At 37.3% G+C, this 22,556-nt stretch overlaps 1 long non-coding RNA gene across 1 annotated transcript in view; it reads right to left on the reverse strand.

Moving 5' to 3' along the window:
- Window positions 1-2,358: 2,358 nt before the first annotated feature.
- LOC138830161 (uncharacterized) overlaps window positions 2,359-22,556 on the reverse strand; it is a 60,180-nt gene continuing 39,982 nt past the window's right edge. The window contains exons 2-3 of the long non-coding RNA XR_011372890.1: window positions 3,643-3,803; window positions 2,359-2,649 (exon numbers count right to left, since the gene is read on the reverse strand). This is a non-coding gene — a long non-coding RNA (uncharacterized lncRNA). The remainder of the gene's footprint in view (window positions 2,650-3,642; window positions 3,804-22,556) is intronic.

Here is a 22,556-nt window from a genome sequence, read left to right on the forward strand (position 1 = left end):
ATTTCAAGAGACAATTGTCCAAATAGATTTTTAGGGTTGGCTTTTCCGGTGACTTGTGAATGCTGATAAGGAATTTTGTTTCAGAAGACTAACTGATGAAATGGAAAATGATTGAGAAGTATGATTCCTAAAGGCCAGAATCTGTGTGTGTAATAATAAATTAGGACAAAATAACTTGTTTCTGATGTAGTCATAGGTAATTTTGATGTTTTGATTTTTTTAGATAATTATTTCCTACTTTATACATTGCATTGTAAGAACTCAGAGAAGAATGTTTTCATTCCTATTATTGCTTATGAGATAGTATCTAAGGTCAAGAAGATGCAGGGAAAACGGTTGGACAAGAGTTTTACATTTGCCATTAAGAAGGTTCGAAAATGAGCCAATCTGTCTGTATTAAACCAACCTCATGGAATTGTTGAGAATGGAATCATGACCAGGGAATCATCTCTGTAAACTTCATCCTTTTCATATCTCAGCTATCACCTGCTGGTCTCATCCTGAAGTTAGAGTTTGTCCTTCAATCACCTAGCTTTAGGGGGTCATGCATTAGGGTTACCCTGTCCAAGAGATGAAAGCATAGGTTAGTACAAGTCAGAGGGGAAGGTATAGTAAATCCGGTCTCACATTGGAAAGCTTTTGGTGGTGATTATGACTATGAGAATCATATACTTAATTTTTGTTATTTCTTCCCCAAGTCAAAGAAGGGCAAAGAAGACAGAACATGGGTGTAACTGTCATGCGTCCCATGACCTCCTCATATTATCTTGGTGTTTCTCATCTCCCAGAACTTTTCCCTGCACTCACTTGTGACAACTCATATCTCCCATCCACTCAGGTATGATTTCTCTGCTGATTTTCCTAGTTGGTTATGCTGATGAGCAGCCATCTGTGACTTTTCTTGACACAGCAGCCAGCATTATAATTACACACATTTTTCTAGGTCTCATTTTCCATTCTCTTTTCTCTTGAGTCCCTGGAATTGTGCCTTTTCAATGCATTGTCGGGATCTGCTTTTAAAGAGAGCCATAGCTAAGTCAGGTAATATGAGTCAGTTACTAAGGATGGGTAATACCAGTGTTTGAGAAGGTGATGAGAACAGCTCAAGTCATCACTTGTGAGGATCAGGTCATGTCTCCAAGCTGAAAGGCTCTAAATGAACATGTAGTTCGGAGGTTATTAAATAGAGAGCACAGAGGTCAATGGTAGGATAAAGTAGGCACTGGAAATCTATAGTTGGTGGTAGCTTGGACATTATCCTAAGGTAGTAGGATTCCTAAAGCACCCACATTGTGAAATACTTTTATTCTTAGATACATGGTCAACTTTTGGTCGTATCCTAGGTCACAAGAGGAATATGGACCAAATTCAAGGCTTGGACCAAACTCCCCACTGTAGTTAGTATACAGCCCAAGGATGACTCTTTGATCTCTGCCTCTTGATATTTATACCTTCATATAGTTATTTGTCTTCCATTTCATGCTAGTATGTCTTGATGATCATTGTGTATTGCTTTCAGCATTTGGTTATAAATGATGCTGTGATTTCAACTTAATTTCTCTCCCTTTCTTTCTTCTTCTTCCTCTTCCTTCTCAGTTGCTCTGGGGAAGTTTCTTTCTTCTTCTTCTTCTTCCTCTTCCTTCTCAGTTGCTCTGGGGAAGCCACTGTCTTTTGTGAACAGTGTTATGGTGAGATCTACACTGATCTCTTCCTAACAGAAGCCACATTAGTGAACTGAGAAGCAAATCTTACTGTCTCAATGGTCTTCAGCTCAGTGAAGCCCTGTTTTAGCTTGATTGCAAACTTGTGGGAGATCCTGCACCAGAAACACTTAGCTAAACCATTTCTGGATTCATGACTCTCAAACATTTTTTTTTCTGTCGCTAAGCTTTACAGAATTTTTTTTAATGCAAATAAGCTTCCAAACTCTACTGGAAAACAACTGTTAAATCCATTTGCATTTTGCCTTTCTGCCAAGTAGTAACATAATGCATCCCTGAGTCTGTGGCCCATGGATAGCAAATAAAGGCAGATACTCACCATATTCCCTTCTCTCACAGGGCTTTCTGGTTGTGGCAGAACTGTGACCTCAGTGCAGTCGTCATTATTGATTATTTCACTTTCCCATTGATTTCTGGTTGCTTGGATAGCTCTGTGGGATGTGGGTCTTTATTAAAAGAGACAGATTTGTCCTCTGCCACATGTAGTCACAAATGAGGTAGAAGCATTGAAGGTGAACATAACCCTGAAGTTATAGATTAGTTCTACATGAATTAATGGTATCAATTGTATATGTTTACATAGCTAAATAGGAGAAATTTAGAGGCTTAAAAGGACGCAAATTTATTATCTCAGAATTTACATATGTCAAGATTCCGGATGCAAGTTAGTAGGGTCCTCTTAGTCTGAAATGAAAGTGCTAGTAAGAGCTGTGATGTTATCTGAGGCTTGGTGTCCTTGTCAAGGCTTATTGGCTAATGGCAGAATTCAGTCCCTGTGGCTGTAGAAATCAAGCTATAGTTGATAGATGCTGCTTGCTCTTTCCTACTATGTGATCCTCTAAAATATGGCAGTTGGTATCTTCATAGCTGACAAGTGAGCATATTTCCTGCTTGGAACCTCTGATTATTCTGCCTCCAATGTCTTGATCTGAGAAAAGATTCACTGATTAGGGTAAACACTCAGAAAACTCTCCCTTTTGATTAATTCAAAAATCAACTTATTAGAAACACTAATTATTTCCATTAAAATTCTATCACCAGTGCCATATAATATAACCTAATTATGGAAGTAAAATCCCATCATATTCACTTCTCTCTACAACAAAGGGAGGGAGTTGCAAGCCAGGGTTTGGGAATCTTAGAATTCTGCTTGTCAATGTGTCATTCAACATCTTCAGATAAGAGTTAATTGCTGTTCTGTTTCTGATGTTCCCAGTGTTTTATCTTTTAAGGAATAAAAATAAAGAAGTTTCTGAGGTAGCCACAGTATCTTATAAGGTCAAGATGATGGGAATATATATGCATTGGTAGTGCGCATTAGCTGTCTTTGAGGTGACTTGCTAATAGTTTTTCTTAAGTTTCAAAAACAACAGCAGCCAACACCTCAGTAGGAAATACTTGTGGAAATGTGTGAATTTACTTAATGGGAAATGCATTGCCATGCATGTATGAATTTAGATAGGAGTAGCTACATCTCCAAATGATTCCACAGGATTGATTACCATACTATGGTATACTCACATAAGAATGTCATACAGTTTTTCAAAACAAGAGCCAGAAATACAAAAGAAAAAAAGAAGTCCTTCATTGATATCATCTTCAAATAGTGTATCATGTTGTGATATGCATGATAAGCAGATGGCTTCTTTGTGACATTTCCATACACGTAAACAGGGCACAATGAACAAATTTACTCTTCACCATATTCCCATTCCTTCCCTCATGCACAAAAATACATATATGTATGCAGTACGCATTCTTCTGCATATCACATACACATATGTAATACCCTTTGATTCTTTTTACCTCTCATTATCCCTTCCTTTCCCCTCTCGCCCTTCTACTTGTTCCTTCCTAGACAGTCCCTCTTTCATATACATTCCCCATTATCATTATTGTCATCATCATTCTTAGGTTGTACCTGCTATTCTTCATGACATGTTTCAAGGTGGTGGTTTGCACAGAAACCTATCACAGTGGATCTTTATGTGTCTCCATTCTTTTTTTCCTTCCCTCATTTTTCTTCCCCTGGTCTTGTCCCTTCCATAAAATGTCATCTCTTAAATGATAAAACCTTGATTTCTAGAGAATGAAAATGAAGGTAGTATGTATTTTCTCTAAAGCAATCAAAACATATTAGAAAACAGAATTCTAAGAAAACTTCTGAGAAAATAATTGAATGTGTAATTCTGTACAAAAATTATTTTAAGTATCAAGGCAGTATAGATTATTTCAGAAATATGACTTTATCACATGCCTGAAAGATGTAAGTGTGTATATGTGCATATATATATAGATATATATTATATACCTAAAGTTTCTCAGTAGTAAAGGAAAATATGGAACTGCATATTACAATACCTGTGAATAATATGGCTGTGAAGGTAATACCATCATTATAAAAGAATTCTTAAAACAGTAGACCTAAACATGAAAAAGACAAATAATATAAAAGCCTTTAAAATAAAAAAGAAAAAAACAAAGTAAATGGATGAAGAAAAACATTTCAGATAAGAGAATAAAACATTTTAATTTTCAATACTAATGCTATCACAGGTATATAAATATTTAAGTGTTCTCCAAAGGAAATTGGATATTGACAACTGCCACGGACCAGGTTCTGTCGGGACGACGGAGGACACCTAAGGGAGGAACCTGGAATAGGTGGGGAGATGGCAAACAGACAACTCACACACATTAGGAGTGGATGCTGAGTGCTGAGTGCGATTTAATGCAGAGGATAGCAAACTTTTATAACAGAAGTCTCATGAGAAAGGGCAAAAGGTTACACAATCTTGCTGCATGGCTTCATTCTTGGGTGGTCACCAGCTGGGCACCTGATAGGCATTTGTCTCCAGCTTATCTCTAAGGAATACAATGGGTTTGGGTTTCGATGTTTGTCACCAATTAACCATTACCTATTTTTATAGAGGCCTTAACTTTCCCATAAGATCTTTCCTGTCTCTTCTTTAATAGTAAACTTTAAGGAGACCTAGCAATTCTCTTAGTAAATAGCAGGAAATTCTCTCTCCTAAATAATTATCTCAGCAATTGCCATACATTCTTTCTGTTTTAGCTGAGCCTATAGCTTCTTGTAAATCCCTTACAAATAATTCCTTCTGCTGAAGTGACTTTGTGAAACCCCCAATACTTTTATATTTACTTATAACTTGTCTACTAGCCTTCATAAGAGGGGTTTCAGGGTAGCACTTAACTCTGGTGAGTCCGTCATATTTTTTAAGACACTCATCAGATATTGGAGTCATCAACATTCTTAAGAAAGAGCTTTGAATAAGGGAACGTTGATAATGAGCAAGTACAAAAAGCAGTAGAAGCAGTAAAAGATTAACAGGCACTCTTATGAGGGAAGAAAGACAGAAACACATCTTTTCCCAGGGGTTTGCCAGCCTTTTTCCAGGAGTAGGCCTCTTAGAAGCCCTATTCTCCAAGGTAGACTTCGGTGAAGTCCCAAAACTTGGAGATAGGTCTCTGAAGCCCCTATCATGGTCTGATAGATGGTTTCCCATGCTAAGCAGACTCCACTGGAGTCAGCGTGGCATACAACTCCCATCTTAGAGTCATGATCAGATCCTATTTAAATGTAAATCCTATAAGCTAAGTGGAAATTATAACTGCCCCATCCACAAAGTAGCAAACTAACAACAACATCTTATTTTAGGAAGGGGGATGGGGAATGACAGAGCCTCCTCTAAAGATTTTAAGGATGCCAAAACAGTGATTTCTATTGTGGCTTTGTATATTTTACTATATGGTCTCTAGGAAAAAAACAGACAGTACTCTATGGATGGTTATGGACTACTAAAAGCTTGACCAAGTAATAACTTCAATCATAAGGACTTACATACTTGCATTCTCTAAAACACCTTGCAAAACACCAGTATGGAAAGCCCCTAGTGCCCCAAAGCTGAACACTTTTAAAAACAACATAGCAAGAACTGTAAGCTACAGTTGGTTGGTCCATGGGTATTTTAGCCAACCTGTATTTAGTAAATAAAGAAGAAAAATTAGGGAATGTTGACCTTAATCATAAGGAGGAGTTAGGGTCATTTGCAAGTGACTCCCTTGGGCACTTCTTTGGACCCAGTTGTTTATTTATAACTATATATGAATAGGTACTAAGTAATAGGTACTGAGAAAGATAGGCACAGCAAGCACTCAAACACCTCAAAAGAAAAATATCTGGACAGACTGATGTTTACGAAAATTATGTAAGAATGAATGCCTATGACACAGGTCTGGTTATTACATATTCTAGAACATAATATTATATTGACTTTTTTGGCTGAAATTTAGTTTTAATACTGATATCTGTTTCCATGATGTTAATGACACAGTTTTATGTATTTGTCAACTTCATAACTTTTCATATCATAGAACTTGAAGGAAGATTGTACAATATGATTGTTTAGAAACCTGATACCTCTTCAAGTAGGGAAACTACAAAAACAAGTTTCTGTCTCTGCTCTCTGAAGGTCATATAACTACAATTGAAAACTCAAGACTGTGATATGTGTATAAACATTGATCAATTGTTTATTCTTCTCTAGAGTCAGAAGAGGGAGGGGTGAAGAATTTGGGAAAAGGACTTTTAGGTAAACAAGAAACATTAAATTAAGCCCCCCGGTGGCTGGAATAGGCTAAGCCTTATTCTTCCCAGCCAATTTTTCTCGATTTTAACAGAAGTTGGATGGGAATACAGCCGTCTTTCCTGTGGTGAATTCCTTAGACCTTTAACACACACTTCCATCCTACTTCCTCCTCTTGTAGCACAACCCTCTAAATACTTCTTAGTTTCCCGAAAGTTATGCCTTATACCATTAAATGATGAAGTCCTAAATTGTCTTCCCTTTGCACAATGTTCTTTCTAGATTTATTTTCTCAGGCTCTTATTTAACCCTATTACAAAATTACTTCCTGAAATTACTTCTCAAAATTAGATTCTGAAATTTTTGCCTGATTTCTACCTTTTATTTATTTTATTGCCAGTCTTTGGGCTTGAACTCAGGGTCTGGGCACTGTCCCTGAGCTTTTGTGCTCAAGTCTACTACTTGAATCACAGCTCCACTTCTGGCTTTTGATGGTTGATTAAAGATAAACATCTCGTGGACATTCCTGCTTGAGCTGCTTGAGAAGCTAGGATTGTAGGTATGAACCATCAGTGCCTGGCTCTGTAATAACCAGTGGTCTTGCTCTTTTGAGGTCATAAGTGTTCTACTAATTTTTATCATTCTAGACTTCAAGATATCCCAGACATTACCTTCAGTGCACTGTTTCAGGATTTTTAATAGCTAGACCTCCAGTTCAAACAAGAAGTCAACAACAGAACCTGTAGTTCAAGCTGAATGGTGTTTGACTGAACTGTGAGAACCCAGTTTTCTTGTTGGCCCCCACTTTCAGTTCTGTCTGCCTAGTTTTAACCATAGTTGATGACCAGCAACTGCTACATAGGTTTTTAGGTGGCCACAGGGCTCAGCCAATCAGAATCACCTGGCAGTTGGCTCTTTGGACTCTGAACCAGTTTAACAGTTGACAGCCCTGACAGTCTTTGAGTTGCAGGGTGGCATGACACTGGCTAATAAAACTCCTTTTGTCACCTTTGACCATGTCTCCAGGGATTTTCTCAACTCTGAGGTTATTTCAGAACAAACCCAGACTCACACTGAGGAAAGAAATATTGATTGCTCAAATGGTAACACTTTCAAACAATGAGTGCTCCTCGTGCTAATGGCTTGTTTCCAAAACTTCACTGACTTCTGCTTAAGAAAGGAAGTTCAAGAGACAAATTCAGCAAGTTTTAAGATAAATATGTTGATTTTTAAGAAACACTTCCTGTATTTTAAAACCAAGCAAAGACATGACCTAAAAAAACAACTGAAGGTGCATATCCTGTGAATACTAAGTCCCAGCATGATTACAGACAAAACTAGTGTTCATGATTCCTATATCTGGTAGTGGCAGACAGTCATGGAAGGGATGTATGGCAGTGAAGTCTCCTACAGAGTAAAATATCTCTTAGACTTCTGGCAGGCAGTAATCATCAGTAAGAACACTCTGATAGTGTTACCATGGCAACCCTGGGAGTAGACAGAATGGAAACGTAAGGGACTCTTGGCACTGATAAGAGGTCAGCTATTACTCCAAAAAGTCCTGGTTGATCTGTAAACCAGAAAACTTACGTCTTCACCAAATTTTTATTTTATTGCTTAGTAAGGTAGACATTAGTCAGCTGTGATACTTGTAAGTAATCCTTGAACCAGGTAAAAACAATACTTAGATGTTAGATAGCTTTTGTTTTTATTGTTAATTGAAGGAATACAGCTTGAACTTGGCATTATTTAGAATGTGTTATAATGCCAAGCTATATATTTTGCCTTTTTTGCATCCTGTAAAGGACTGTCCAGCACATAATGTTGGTTTTGTTTGTTTTGCAGTAGTAAACACTTAGCCTAGGGTTCTCAGGCATGTCAGCCAAGAACTCTCCCACATCTCTATCTCAGACCTTTTATTCTGGGGACAAGGTCCCTTTAACTTACCTAGACTGGCTTCAAAAATTCTTCCACTTCTGTCTCCACATTAACTGGTTTTAAAGGCAAGATCAGCAACATCCATCCTAACTAACAAGTTTTTGATGCTCTTTCCTCACCCTTCAAAACCCTTTTTAGCATATCTATATGGGTGATTAATAGTAGATAACAGGGACTCCTTTGCTTTATGCATAGTTTAGTGAGTCAGAATCATTTTTATCATTAATAGATGCTGCTTCTTAAACTGAAGGCATTTATTCACTCAACAATTAAATGTTGTCAATTCTCAATAACTACCAAAATCCATCATGTACACTGAAAACACAGCATAGCCCCTGAGGATTTGTGCATGCTTGAAAACATCAGTTAGTATGTGTCATGAGAACAATACGCAGAGAAGGTACCTTGTGAGTCACAGCACCTAATCTGCAAAAAGTATCCACCATCCACTGTCAAAATGAAATGTGGCCTGTATGATATTTTCTACTCACACAATGTCAGACCTGAGTGAACCTGAGATTGTCTAGCCTACTTATGCTCTTTACATAAATGCTTCTTTCCATATTAAGCAAGTAGCTTTCCTGAAGTCAAAAGATCAGTGAATGAGAAAATACAAAGTATGAAAAAGAAGTAGAGTACATGGCAAAGGTACAGTGGAAATATAGGTGCTTGACCCTGAGACAGATGGAAAATACTTGTCCTTTTGCAGTCAGATATGGAATCATCTAAGAAGAAGCCTTCTGCATTGCCAGATGGGTTTGTAATCCATGACTACATCAACATGCTACAGAGCTGAGAAACGAATTTGCTTTGGTTGTGCACACTGTTTATGGCACAGAGAATTCTTACCTGCTTTTCCCTAGACCAGCTTGGAGAGCCAGCTTTATGGTACTTTTAAATTCTGCCTGCTAATCCTTTGCCCCTCTGCTTTTCCAAATCAAATACAGTCAGGCTTATCTCACTCTGTCTGAATATGTTTCTTGATTGAGTGATGTTAGTTCAAGAAAAAACACTCAAATCAGTTTAATGCAAATTCCCATTCACAGCCTGGTTGACCCATCAGGATACTGACAATAACAGATTGGAGTACTTAATTCCAAAGGCATGTGACTCATCGAAGCCTTGGTAATCAATTTCCATTGCAGCAACTGCATGATTCGTCTTTGGCACTCGTAAGCTCTATAATACCAAGTACCTCCTCATTTTTTAAAGGTCTACACATTCTCTTCCAAATAGCAAAACCTTTTCTGTGTCTCTGCAATCATTTCCTTATCTAAATTTCCATATGCTGCCCTGGCAAGGTGTTTCACCTATGAAGGTTTTAGATCAATAAAAATAATTGGCATGTTTTGCCTTTAGTTGCAGATGCCTGGAAGAGATTACATGCTACTCTGGCAGACAATGAAAAGATGAAACAGAGGCTGGTCACTGCCTCCCTCCACATTAGTCATTAACTCTCTGTAGGACAGCCAGTTAGGAGCCTTAATAGTCTAAATCACACTTCTCAAAGGTCCTCTAAGCATTGAAGTGAGGGGAGGCATACACAAGTAAGAAACTGGTAGATGTCCTTCCCATTTTAAGAAATGTGTGATACATTTCATTCAGACTATGTGTACATTAGCTAGCTCCCTTCCTGTGACAAAAAAATACTATATTCCCATCACACTAACCCCTGAAAGTTCTTTGTGGCAAGCAGGTGAGACTTTGTATCAATTCTTGGATCTATAGGTAGGAAAAATTTAAAAACTTAGGTCAAACAAGTCTGTAAGAAAGCAGCACTTGTCACAGGAACCAAGTCCTTTGCCATGATTTGGTCTTGCTGAAGGATGCCTACCCTCTGTGTCCTGGGGCTCCCAGGTGCACGTGACTGTATACTCTGACATATCACCCAGGGGAGTTATAGTGGACATTTCATTCAGGACAATGCCTCCATCCCTTTCTTAAGCAAATAGTAAAAGCAAGAAGAAACTGTCCATGACACTGAGAATCTCTCTCTCATAAGTGTGACCCATCACTATGGAAGTGAATGAATCTGCTTCTTCTCATTTAATAGATTAAGAAACTTACATCTAAAGGAATAATGATACGATAGGCTGTTGGCCCACTGCCCATGGTTTTCTCTATTGTACATCAAAAAAGAGAATATGAGAAAGTTTGAAGAAAGTCCTTTTGAAAGTCTAAGGAATGAAATACATCTCAAATTTCAGAGGATTTCATTGGCAGGAAAAAGTCTGGCAGTAACCCAGTTAATTTATATACATTGATATTTTCTTGTTAAATCTGTACATGATAATACAATATCCTAAGAATTAATTGTAAACATTCTTCCTCATAATGGTTACAATATAGCACATATAAACTTCAGATTTTTATGCTGTGTACTTGGAATTTGATGATAAATACAAGTATTTGTTAAATGACTACTGTGTATCCATATTACTATGTAATAAAGTCTAATAACACTGATCTAATATGACTATTTGCTAAAAAGCATTTCATTATTAATCACATTTTGAAAATTTTCAAGCCAAGAGCTGGTGGCTTATACCTGTAATCCTAGCTATTTGAAGGACTGAGAACAGGAAGCGAGTTCAAGTTCAGTAGGAGAAGAAAACTTTGTAAGATCTTTTTTCAACCCATAGCTGGGCATGGTAGCATATGCCTAGCTTTTCTTTTCTTTTCTTTTTGGTTGTGGTGAGGAAGTATAACTTTTATCCTGCTTTTTTATATTAATTTTATTATAAAGATGATGTACAGAGGAGTTACAGTTGCATAGGTAAGGTAGTGTGTACATTTTCTGTCAAATATTGTTACTCCTTCCCTCATTTTTCTCCCACACTCCCTCGCCACCCCACTGCCCATGTTGTAAAGTTCATTTCCAACATAGTGTCTTATCAGTATCGCTGTTGCATTTGTCCTTTGTATCGTCATTTTGTTATTACCCTTCCCTACCCCAAATCAGATAAACATATATACAAAGACACAGAGGACCAAAATAAAAAGTGATGACCAGAGATAAGCCAAAGGGGGAAAAATGAAAAAAAAAAAAAGAAATATAAAGAGAACAACCAAGAAAACCTCTTATCTTAGAGTTCACCTCAATTAGCATCATTTTATGTGGTCATAGGGAGCTATTATGATCCTCTGCTAGGACTATCCAAGGCATACACTAATTATTACAAATGAGGGAAACCATGGAGCCTATGTTTCTTTGGGTCTGCATGTCTGTCTTTCAAGATATTTGTGAGGCTGAGATTGGAAAGATCATGATGTCAGGCCAACCTTCGACAGAAAACTCTGCAAAGTCCATTTACATAGAGAGAAGCTGGATATTATGATCCAAGCCACAACAGGAAACCTAGAAGCAAGAAGATCACAGCTCATTTGGGCAGTACCAAGGCAGGCTCAAGAACCAGCCAGAGAAAACCAGGCCTAGAGGCACAGACCAGGGCTATCACTCAAACCTAGTCATCCAGGGGACTTATTTCAAACCCATGTATGGCCAAAAAAGAAAGAAAAGTTTCTACTTGACTCATCTTTTCAGAATTGAGTATGATGAAATTCTATGGGAAAAATAACAATAAATTTGATTCTCGATATGAATACATTGTAAATCCAATGCCTTATAATATTATATATTTGTACATAAAATATAGTATTGAGCCAACACATTTATTTGAAATATAGGTGTGATATGTATTGTACACAGAAGTTCCTTCTTTTTATTTGGGCATCAAAATTAATGTTCTACCCTTAAGGTGTTAATTTTTAATGTCAGTAAGGAAAAAAATCAATATATTTAACTGTCATTTAAAATCTCAGCCTATAAAGTACATAAGCTCCAAAGTTATATCAAAGTTATATCACAGAGACAATAAGACCCTAAAATTTTCCAGAGGAGGAAAACAAGTCAGGAGAAAGAAGAATGTGTTTGAAACATCAACACAGGACATCTGAAAGCAATAGAATAATGGCTTCAAAATTATAAAGAAAAAATGTTGTCCAATGCATATATTTTATTAATGATTTATGCAGGCAGAGAAATCTAAGTTGAAAAAGGTATTTTCAGACCTGTAACTAAAATATACTTCTCATACACCTTTTCTCAGATGGTACTGAAAGATGAATTCCATCAAACCAAGATTATAAACAATGATGACAACAACAATAAGATATATGATTCTAAAAGGAGAAACTGAATATTGGAGCAGAAAAACTCCCAAATGAGTAATAAGTCATGCCCTGAGAATAATCAATCCTGCCTGGGGATAGAGAATACAAATCTACACAGGGAAGCTAGCTAGGAAACAGAAAGCATGGATCAATTTAAATTTTGGTATTTAGAAAAACATCAGTATTTCATAGCTCATCTGAAGTATTTTTATAAAAGATACTCGAAAACTAACCGTTGTACAAAACAATCTCAATTATAATATACTATATAGAGCCATACTGGTGTAGTCTGATTGAAAATACTAGCTTCACTATGAAAATTATAAAAAGTAAGCTGAGAAAATCACGGGAATAGATTAATGCTGGGATATCAAATTGGAATAATCATCAATGTCTGCTATTGGATATAATATACCAATGGATGATCAATAAACAAAAGAGTATATGTGTTATTTACCTGTGTAGAAGTGAATTCCAGATAAAGCTAAAAGTTGAAAATGTTCTCCAAGTGAATCATGGATATAGTGTGATGGGTTAAAGGATCTATGGGGAGGGGGTTCCTTAATTCTTTTTAAATATATATTTTCATTATAAAGATACTGTACAGAGGGGTTACAGTTACATGAGTGAGGTAATGAGTACCTTTCCTATCAAGAATTGTTACCTCCTCCTTTGTTTTTCCCCTACCATTCCTTTCCACCCTACTTCAAATCCTCCCTCCACCCTCTATCCCCCACCCGAAGTTGTAAAGTTCGTTTTCAACAGTGTCTTGCACATGTCATTGTTACAATAGGTCAACCTGTATCCTTACTTCAGCATTTTGTTATTTCCCTTCCCTTCCCCAAATTAGAAAAATGTACATACAAGATGTAGGGCACAAGAATCAAATACAGTGAAAACAGGGGTTTACCATGGGGGAAGAAAGAATGACACCACCCCATTTGTTAGGAAAAATATATTAAATATATATAAATATATAAATATATTAAATGAAGTAAGCCAGGCCCCAAGAAACATAGGTCCCATAGTTTCCCTTATTTGCAATAACTAGTATATGTCTAGGACAAGCAAAAATGGTCAAAAGCTATGTACACATGACTATATAAGATGATGCTAAGCGAAATGAACCCCAAGATAAGGACACAAGTGTTTTTATCTTTCTTGCTGTTGTATTTAATGTATTTATAATGTACTATGTGATTTTTTTTGTTTCTTTTGTATGTTTTTCCTTAATTCTTTTCTCACTATTTGGTTTCATTTGATGACTGTTGATTTGACCAATGTCTTATAAATTAGTTTTAAGAATTTCTGATAAAAAGAAACTACCAATTACTGAACAGGATAAACAAAATTCAACTCATACCTAAGTATACATTGAAAACTTGGTCATTTTTGAAACTGCTCACTTGCATCAGGTTTCAGAAGGAAAATGTCTGTTATGAGGATGTATCTCAGTGTTAGAGCACTTTCCCAGCACAGACAAGACTCTGGGTTTGACCCTAAGTACAAGAAAGAAGAGAGTAGGAAGGAGGTGCGAGTGGGGTGGGGGGATCAATTTCTCTGGAACAATCATACTGATGCCAAACATTTTACCTATGATGTTATCCACTGTGGTTTGTTTTGTTTTTCTATTTGTGAATTTAGGATTTGGGGCCAGGTACAGTGGCTCATATCTGCAATCCTAGCTAATAGGCTGAAATTGAAAGGATTGCAATTTGAAGTCAACAGAGGCAAAAATCAGGTATGGTTTTGCACACTTAAATAGTCCTATGAAAAAGACATAGGTAGTCGGATCGGCATCTATAGCTATCCCTGAGCAAAAACGCAAGACCCTATCCAAAAAAATAACTAAAGCAGAAAAGGACTGGGGACATAGCTCACGTGGTAGAGCACCTGCCTACCACACCAAGCAAATATGAGGCCCTGAGTTCAAACACAGTAGGAAGAAAAGGAAGGAAGGAAAGAAGGGGGCGGAAGGAAAGAAGGAGGAGGGAGGGAGGGAGGGAGGGAGGGAGGGAGGATAGAAGGAAAGAAATTTTAAACTTAATACTTTTACATGTGAGTACTTCTTTGAGTAAGTAATAGATGGGAAAACTGATGTCCTAGAGTGAAAACTCAGCTCATCAAGTGAGCTCTTTTATGAATAATCTTCATTAAACTACTTTCAAATATTTGTTTTTAGCTAAAAAAAAACTTCAGCTCCATAAGTGGATATTCCACCTTGAGACATAAAGGGTTATGAAAACATGAGAACCCAAAAAGGTAGGTAAAATGAGATTCATAGGGCATTTTTTCCCGTAATACTTGGAAAATTCTACTCCAAAGAGCAATGTTTCAATAATATAGGATTGTCTCCTGTAAGAATCCATTCATTTAATTGGCTTTAAAAGAACATTTACATAATATGATAAATGCCACTCATTATCTGAGAGTTGAATCTATAAAGCAAAGCATGGGAGACTTACTTGCAACTTATTTTCAATCAAGCTATGACATTTACAATCTTTTCTGTAATTATAATTAAGAGATTTAGTAGAAGAGGTAAGATGTTGGGTAAATTTAGGAAATTCCTCATCTTTTCCAGCAGAGACAATAAATCTTGTCTAAATACTAATTTTATTTCTTGACTTATCAGCTTTAAAGTTATGATGCAAACAATAGAATTAATGTTAAGTTATTGCCTGCTTGATAGGGTTGAAGCTAGAAAAACTTAAAATTCATATTTTCTAATCTTTTTCTACTGCTTGAATATACCGATTATGTATGTGGTAAATATCAGTCCATGAGGAGACCCATAAGGATACCATTACATTTTACAGGAGACAGATGTGGAACACAGAGCCACACATAGCCAACTTCATCTAGCCAGTATCTCAAAGCATTTCTTGGAATGCTTGCCATCAGTCTTAGAAACCTCAGAGAGCAAGAGTAGAAGATAAAATCCTGGGTTTATCCTTGTTGCAACCGGGAGTGACCAACTGATTGAACAGTTGCTTTGAGTTTGGAGTGTTTAACACTATTAGTGCCTAATAATGACCTAAACCAGTGCAAACCTGGAAAGCATATGGTTTCATATCATACAAGCCCTAACAAGCCCAGGAAGCCAGCATAGCTTCCCATTTTAATGATATGTGTCTAAGTGTCCTCAGACAAAGTTCATGAACACAAGGCCCTCTGAAAGGCTGAGAAGTAAAATTATTATTGACACATGATTAAACTAAGACTGATCATTATCTATTCACAGCCAACCATGCTGAAAAGCACTGAATTCCAGTTATTAAAATACTGTCCTAGCCATGAAAAATAAAATGTGGCCTGAGTACTAATGCCTACCAGCTGCTGTTACTTTGCAATGCTTTCTGCTACAAGATCCAGGTAACAGAAACTTTAAAATGCAGGTTTTTTTCTTTGAGGAATAAGAATTCTAGAAATAAGCTCAACATTGAGGTTATGGGACCAGGCTTATAAGTCATCTATCTTTAAAATGTTGCATCTTGTCCCCCAATTTTCAATTTGTGATAGGAAGATGGCTGCCAGGCAGCTGATCTGAATTCCAGGCAAAAGGAATGGGGAAGAAGAAAAGACCTATGATTCTTAAGGTTTGACCGAGGAAAAGGTTTTCTGAATGAAATTTTTCTGGCCAGGATTCCTCTGGCTCCTTTGGCCTAAGTGAGTGAGTCATGGTCCCCACCTCCTCCCTTGTATTCACATTAATCTTAGGAAATGGGTCTGTGTTTGGCTTAGACAAATCATGATTTATTGCTGGGGAAAGAACCTAATGCCTAGCTCACAGCCAGAAGCCTATCTGTTTCATGAACACTGAGCATACTTAAAAGGGAAAAAGATGTGGGTAGGAGGTGATCTATCTTCCATCCCCTCCTCTACCTAAGAGCTGAGGGACAAAATTCCTCATCCTATGACAACGGTTTAAATTTCTAGGTAGAATTTTCCTTATTCCATTTTTCTTTACGGGTCCCCAAATGAATCGCTAATGGTAATTTGTCTTAAGCTGTTTATTACAAGAGTGGTATCTGCTGGGCGCCAGTGGCTCACACCTATAATCCTAGCTACTCAGGAGGCTGAGATCTGAGGATCATGGTTCAAAGACAGCCCAGGCAGAAAAAAGTCCGTGAGACTCTTATCTCCAATAAACCACTAGAAAACCAGAAGTGGTGTTGTGGCTCAAGTGGTAGAGTGCTCGCCTTGAGCTGAAGAGCTGAGGGACAGTCCCCAGGCCCAGAGTTCAAGCCCCATGACTGACCAAAAAAAAAAAAAAGAAGAGTGGTATTTGAGAAGGGTGATGTTGTGAGAGGTAGCTGAAACTGATGTGGTCTCCAGAAATGAACAGAGAAGATCAGAGATAGAAAATCACAGGAAGGGGAGGGGAGTCAGAGGAGCCTGTGTAGAAGACAGCCAGAGAAACTTCTTTCACTTCTTGCTGAAAGGGTCAGCTATTATGGCCATCAATACTAGCCTATAAGGCTTACAAAAATGAAGGGAAAGAGTTGTGCTATGTAAGTACTTGGAACTAGTGATGCTTTGGAAAAGTCACTCAAAATCGAAAAAAGGACGACAACGGTGGTGAATGATGTAACTGTCCAGTATATGTCTACAGTTCAACCAATAGTATGTTGCTAACAGTGATTCTCTTTCAAAACCTAATTGCCACCTACTAAAACCTTATGTGGGAAGTCAATGGGTATCAGGATTTAAATTGTGAGCTCTCAGAAACCCCATATGTAATATTTTTCATCACATTAGTTTGTATGCAGAGAGGTATGGGAGTTTTTATCATGCTAGGTAAGTGTAGTCTTGACATTTGATGGAGTTGCAACAATAGAACAAGTTTATTACACCCATGAGCTACATCCCTACCTGATATGATATAGTAATGAGAATTTTAATACTTATTAACCTCATGAATTTTGCAAACTGAGAAGAGAAACATCTATAGCATTGCAGAGACTTTATACAATGACTGTGTCTATAAGAATTTTACTGTTGCCCCATTTCAAAAGTTTAAGAGACTAATTTGGAGCTATTATTTTACTTTTGGCAGTTCCGGCCATAATGTAACATTATCTGTATCTAATGTGGATACATGTTTTACAATAAAGCTTTACCTAAGTAAGTGCACTGAATTAAAAGTACAGCTTCCATTGATGGCTCACAAATACTTAGCTGGTTCAAAAATAGTGTTTTAAATTAAAATATTTGCGTGAAATATCAACTAGATTTCTCCCTTCCATATCCCAATAAAAAATTTTAACTAAGGAACCAAGTGTCTTAGGACATCATTTCTTTTCATAGGGAAGCAGCAGAGAATCAGTAAACCATACAACATTCAGAGTCAGATAGACAAGTCTACATGTGTACTTGCTCCTCAACCAACTCAAACAACTGAGCCTTGAAGCTCAAGTCTCCAGGGCCTGCTGGTTTGCCTTGGAGCTTGTCTGCAAGGTCCTACTCTTCCCTCATTGACAGCCATCTTGCTCTCCACTATCCTTAAGCTTACAGTGATAAGGTCAAATGTTTGTAGCTAAGAAGTTTTCCATCCCATTCATGGCTGCTTTTTAAGCAACAGTACTGAATAGTGACCACTGGGAAATTTTGAAGAACAACTATCAGAATTTGCCTCTTTACTCCACCCTTTAAGCTCCAGTGAGCGGCAAAAGCTACCCACCTCCCAGCTGCTTCCCAGCCTCCACCTGGAATTTCCTGAGACTCCCTGACCTTTATTTAAAGGAGACAGGTAAACTTTGTTTTGTATCTTCTGCAGAATCAGCCTCTCTGCACAAGGTTAGAGATGAATGGGTGGAATATTTACTTCCTGTAGCAGATATCTAAAAACATGAACTCTCATAGGATACATGGGGCTTTACAAAGAGCTGATCAAAATTATTTTGTGGGAACTAGTTTACACAGAAGCCAAGCTGGTGTGTATAAATGAAATATCTGAAGCTGCAGTCAAATCTAAAATCTTTAGAGGGTGATAGAAACTTAACAGTGGATAAAAGAACAGTTTAGTTTAATTGTGAAAAATATCTTGGTAGTAGTATAATTTAGGGCACGAGAGAAAAAGGCTATAGTTTAGAACAGACCTATTATGAAATATTTCAGTATTCTCATTTTGCTCAAACAGTAAAGCAAGCAGTCAGATAAAAGGCAGAAAACCCTGAGCAAGATAATGGGATTTCTCTTAATTTGATTTGCTATAGAGAATGCTGGCCTATTTAATACATCCATGTGGAGTTGCTGTTTATATTTTGCTTTCTAATTAGCATAGTCATTCTGAGGCCTCTAGCGGGCTTCCCCTCCCTTATAAATCTAATTTGGCCTTGAGGAGGGTTATTAGAGCATCCCACGGAGCACAAACAAAGGGAAATGTCTGCCAAACAGCAGGCAGGTTTAGTGCACTTAAGGCTGGAGCACAGACAGCAACAGCCAGACTAAGTGCATGCTGGGAGTAGTGGAATGGGGTGGAGCCAAGACAATACATCAATCAATTCCCAGTCCCTCCCACTCCAGCCTTTTAGTTTGGCCCACACAATGTCAAAATAGACAAGGTATGATACTGAGGCGATAGGAAGGCTATAAAGAAAAGATTTAAAATTGATTTTGAAAGTTCCTAAACTAGACTATAGAATAGATGGTGTGTACTGAGGTAAATGCTTAGTCTCCCTCTAAAACTCCTTGTAAAGAGTGACATTTCAATTTCCCCTGGCTCTGGGGAGCTTGACTTTTTTTTTTTTAACAGTTCTACAACTCAACTTCTGAGAAGTACCTTCCAGCAGTGATAATCAAGTGAACTAAGGGGAATGTGGACAACATTGATAAAGAGGCACTAATCCTTATTCTCCATGAAAAATAGTCTGAGGCAGATTCTATCCCGAAGGGGAGGAAAGAAGAATGCTAAACATGACTAGCAGTGACCTATTTTTCACTAAGCAATTGGAGCTCCAGTACATTTTGACTAAAATGTTGTTCATGAGAAAGAGCAAAGGGCCTAAAACTCTTGATAAAGGACAACATATAATTGTGTGATGACACTAAAGAAGAAAGATAACAACGTCACTGTGGTGAGATTTAGGCAGTCTAACAACATTGATCTGGCAGGCCCTCTCTAGGATCTACATTTGTAGTGCACAATTTGTCTTAACCAGGCTCTGCACCCTTTATAATTGGTAGAAGCATCTTTTAAAAACTTAAAAGAGTCCTCGTTCAAAAAGGTTTATGAAAGTTCTGATAACTTAGGCAAAACTTTCCCCTATTGTGAAGAAGAGTACTAATGATCTGAACTGTTCTTTAGGCAAAACTGTGAGAATTACAAAGCCCACCAGAACACAGTATAAAGTCTCTAGAATTAAATTGAAAACTGTATTTCTGTCACATTTTGTATATTCTATTTAAATACCTGTCTATGAACAATTTGTCATATACTGACAGTGTTAAAAGTTGCAAACACAAGAGTTTCACACATTACTGAGAAAGAAGATACCAGACAGATTAGAAGATAGATGGATTTTAAAACTGAAAGAAAATTTGCAACTTGAATTTTTTTCTAGAATCATGTGGATATAGTCAGGAGGTTGAATAAAAAGAGATGGAGAGATAGAAACAACTAAATAATTCAAAATAAGGGTTAGGTAGGTGATGAAAAATTATTCAGGACCTTTGGTAAAATGTAAGACAACAGTGTTAATCTCAGTTCTGTTGAGCAGTAGACTATGTTGAACAACCCTGTAGACTCTATTTACCCTTTCTTCCCTGCCTCAGTCCAGAACGTACAGGCTTTAATCTCAACTACCCAGTTTGCCATGAAGCAAGTCTCATTGCTGTTACTGTATGTCTCTTTAGTTGCCAAAATTGCTGGAAGGAACTTTCAGGGGAAGGACCACCTTCTAGGAATTTCGCTGTTCTATTTGATCTCTGTTATGAGTTAAAATGTCCCAGGTGTCTGCCCTAGGCTTCTCACACATTTCTTTAGGTCTTTCCAGACAGGCTGCATGCTAAGTTCTAAAATGCCTATAAATATGTGAGTGAAAATGTCAACTATGTGATTAGATGAATAGATGTTGCTGTCAGAATAAAAACAATGTATCTCAAATAGAATTTATCATGTGCTCTGCCAGCCCCAAGTGTCAGTGCCCATAAACAGATTCCTCCTCTAGATTGTCAGGGTGAACAACAGAAATAGCAGCACTGTTCCTGATGTCAGGAATCCCTACCCTTGTGTCCTCAGAAAAAGTTTTACTCTTTTTTTTTCTTGGTAATACTGGGATTTGAACTCAGGACTTTGAAATTTGCTAGTTGTTTTTCAGAGAGATCTCAATTTTTTCTCCGCTACTCAGGAGGTAGAGATAAGGATGATAATAATTCAAGAGCAGCAAATAATAACCAACGAACAAACTAATGAGACCTCATCTCAGACACTGAGACATACATCTGTAATCTGCCATACTAGCTACTGATGGAGGCATAGATAGGAGAATCTCCAGCTGAAGCTAGCTTTCTGCAAGAATGTGAACCCTACCTGAAAAATAACTAAAACCAAAAGGCCCAAGTGATAGAGTACCTGCCTAGCAAGTATAAAGCCCTGAGTTCACACTCCAATAGTATAAAAAAAAAAGTAACTGTTATGGTTTTACTGCTTGTAGATTGTTCGTTCATCTCTTCAACTTCAGGAACCTCTGTTTTTGTTGATATTAGTTCTTACATTCACTTATTCTGGATTAACTCCCCATTCCCAGATTCTTCCATTGTACATTCATCCATTCTCCATTTGAATTATTTGTAGTAAGAGAACAAAATTTTATGAAATTTCCTTCACTATAATACTTTCACTGCATCTTTAAAAAGCATATCTTCATTTTAAAGTCCTGAATGGATTTATAAAAAAATTAAAACAAATAAGCCTTAATTATTTAGAACAGGATTTAATATTCAACAAACTTTTTTTTTACCTGTTTGTTAACTAGCAATTTATTGTAATATACTCAGAATGTGACAGTGTGATTTGAACTTTTTTTTTTTGTTTGTTTGCTTAATTAAGTTTTATAATAAGCCAAATCTGCTAATTACTGGAATCATTTGTACCCTTGTTTTTTTATCTGCTTTGATTTTTTTTTTTACTTTATAACAAAAAACGTTAAAATTAAGAATGTGTCTAGTTTTGCCTTTTTTTTTTTTTTTTGGTTGGTTGTGGGGCTTGAACTGTGGGCCTGGGCGCTATCCCTCAGCTCTTCAGCTCAAGGTGCGTGCTCTACCGCTTGAGCCACAGTACCACTTCTGGTTTTTCTAGTGGTTTATTGCAGATAAGAGTCTCACGGACTTTCCTGCCTGGGCTGGCTTTGAACCATGATCCTCAGATCTCAGCCTTCTGAGTAGCTAGGATTACAGGCATGAGCCACCAGCATCTGGCTTTGCCAATGTTTTACAATGATTTGTCTTATATTGGTAATACACATCTGTTGTCTGCCACGCTGACTCCAGTGGAGTCTGCTTAGCATGGGAAACCATCTATCAGACCATGATAGGGGCTTCAGAGACCTATCTCCAAGTTTTGGGACTTCACCGAAGTCTACCTTGGAGAATAGGGCTTCTAAGAGGCCTACTCCTGGAAAAAGGCTGGCAAACCCCTGGGAAAAGATGTGTTTCTGTCTTTCTTCCCTCATAAGAGTGCCTGTTAATCTTTTACTGCTTCTACTGCTTTTTGTACTTGCTCATTATCAACGTTCCCTTATTCAAAGCTCTTTCTTAAGAATGTTGACGACTCCAATATCTGATGAGTGTCTTAAAAAATATGACGGACTCACCAGAGTTAAGTGCTACCCTGAAACCCCTCTTATGAAGGCTAATAGACAAGTTATAAGTAAATATAAAAGTATTGGGGGTTTCACAAAGTCACTTCAGCAGAAGGAATTATTTGTAAGGGATTTACAAGAAGCTATAGGCTCAGCTAAAACAGAAAGAATGTATGGCAATTGCTGAGATAATTATTTAGGAGAGAGAATTTCCTGCTATTTACTAAGAGAATTGCTAGGTCTCCTTAAAGTTTACTATTAAAGAAGAGACAGGAAAGATCTTATGGGAAAGTTAAGGCCTCTATAAAAATAGG

This window comes from Dipodomys merriami, unplaced genomic scaffold (genome assembly GCF_024711535.1).
Source record: "Dipodomys merriami isolate MVZ:Mamm:240054 unplaced genomic scaffold, mDipMer1.0.p SCAF_185, whole genome shotgun sequence".
NCBI lineage: Eukaryota > Metazoa > Chordata > Mammalia > Rodentia > Heteromyidae > Dipodomys > Dipodomys merriami.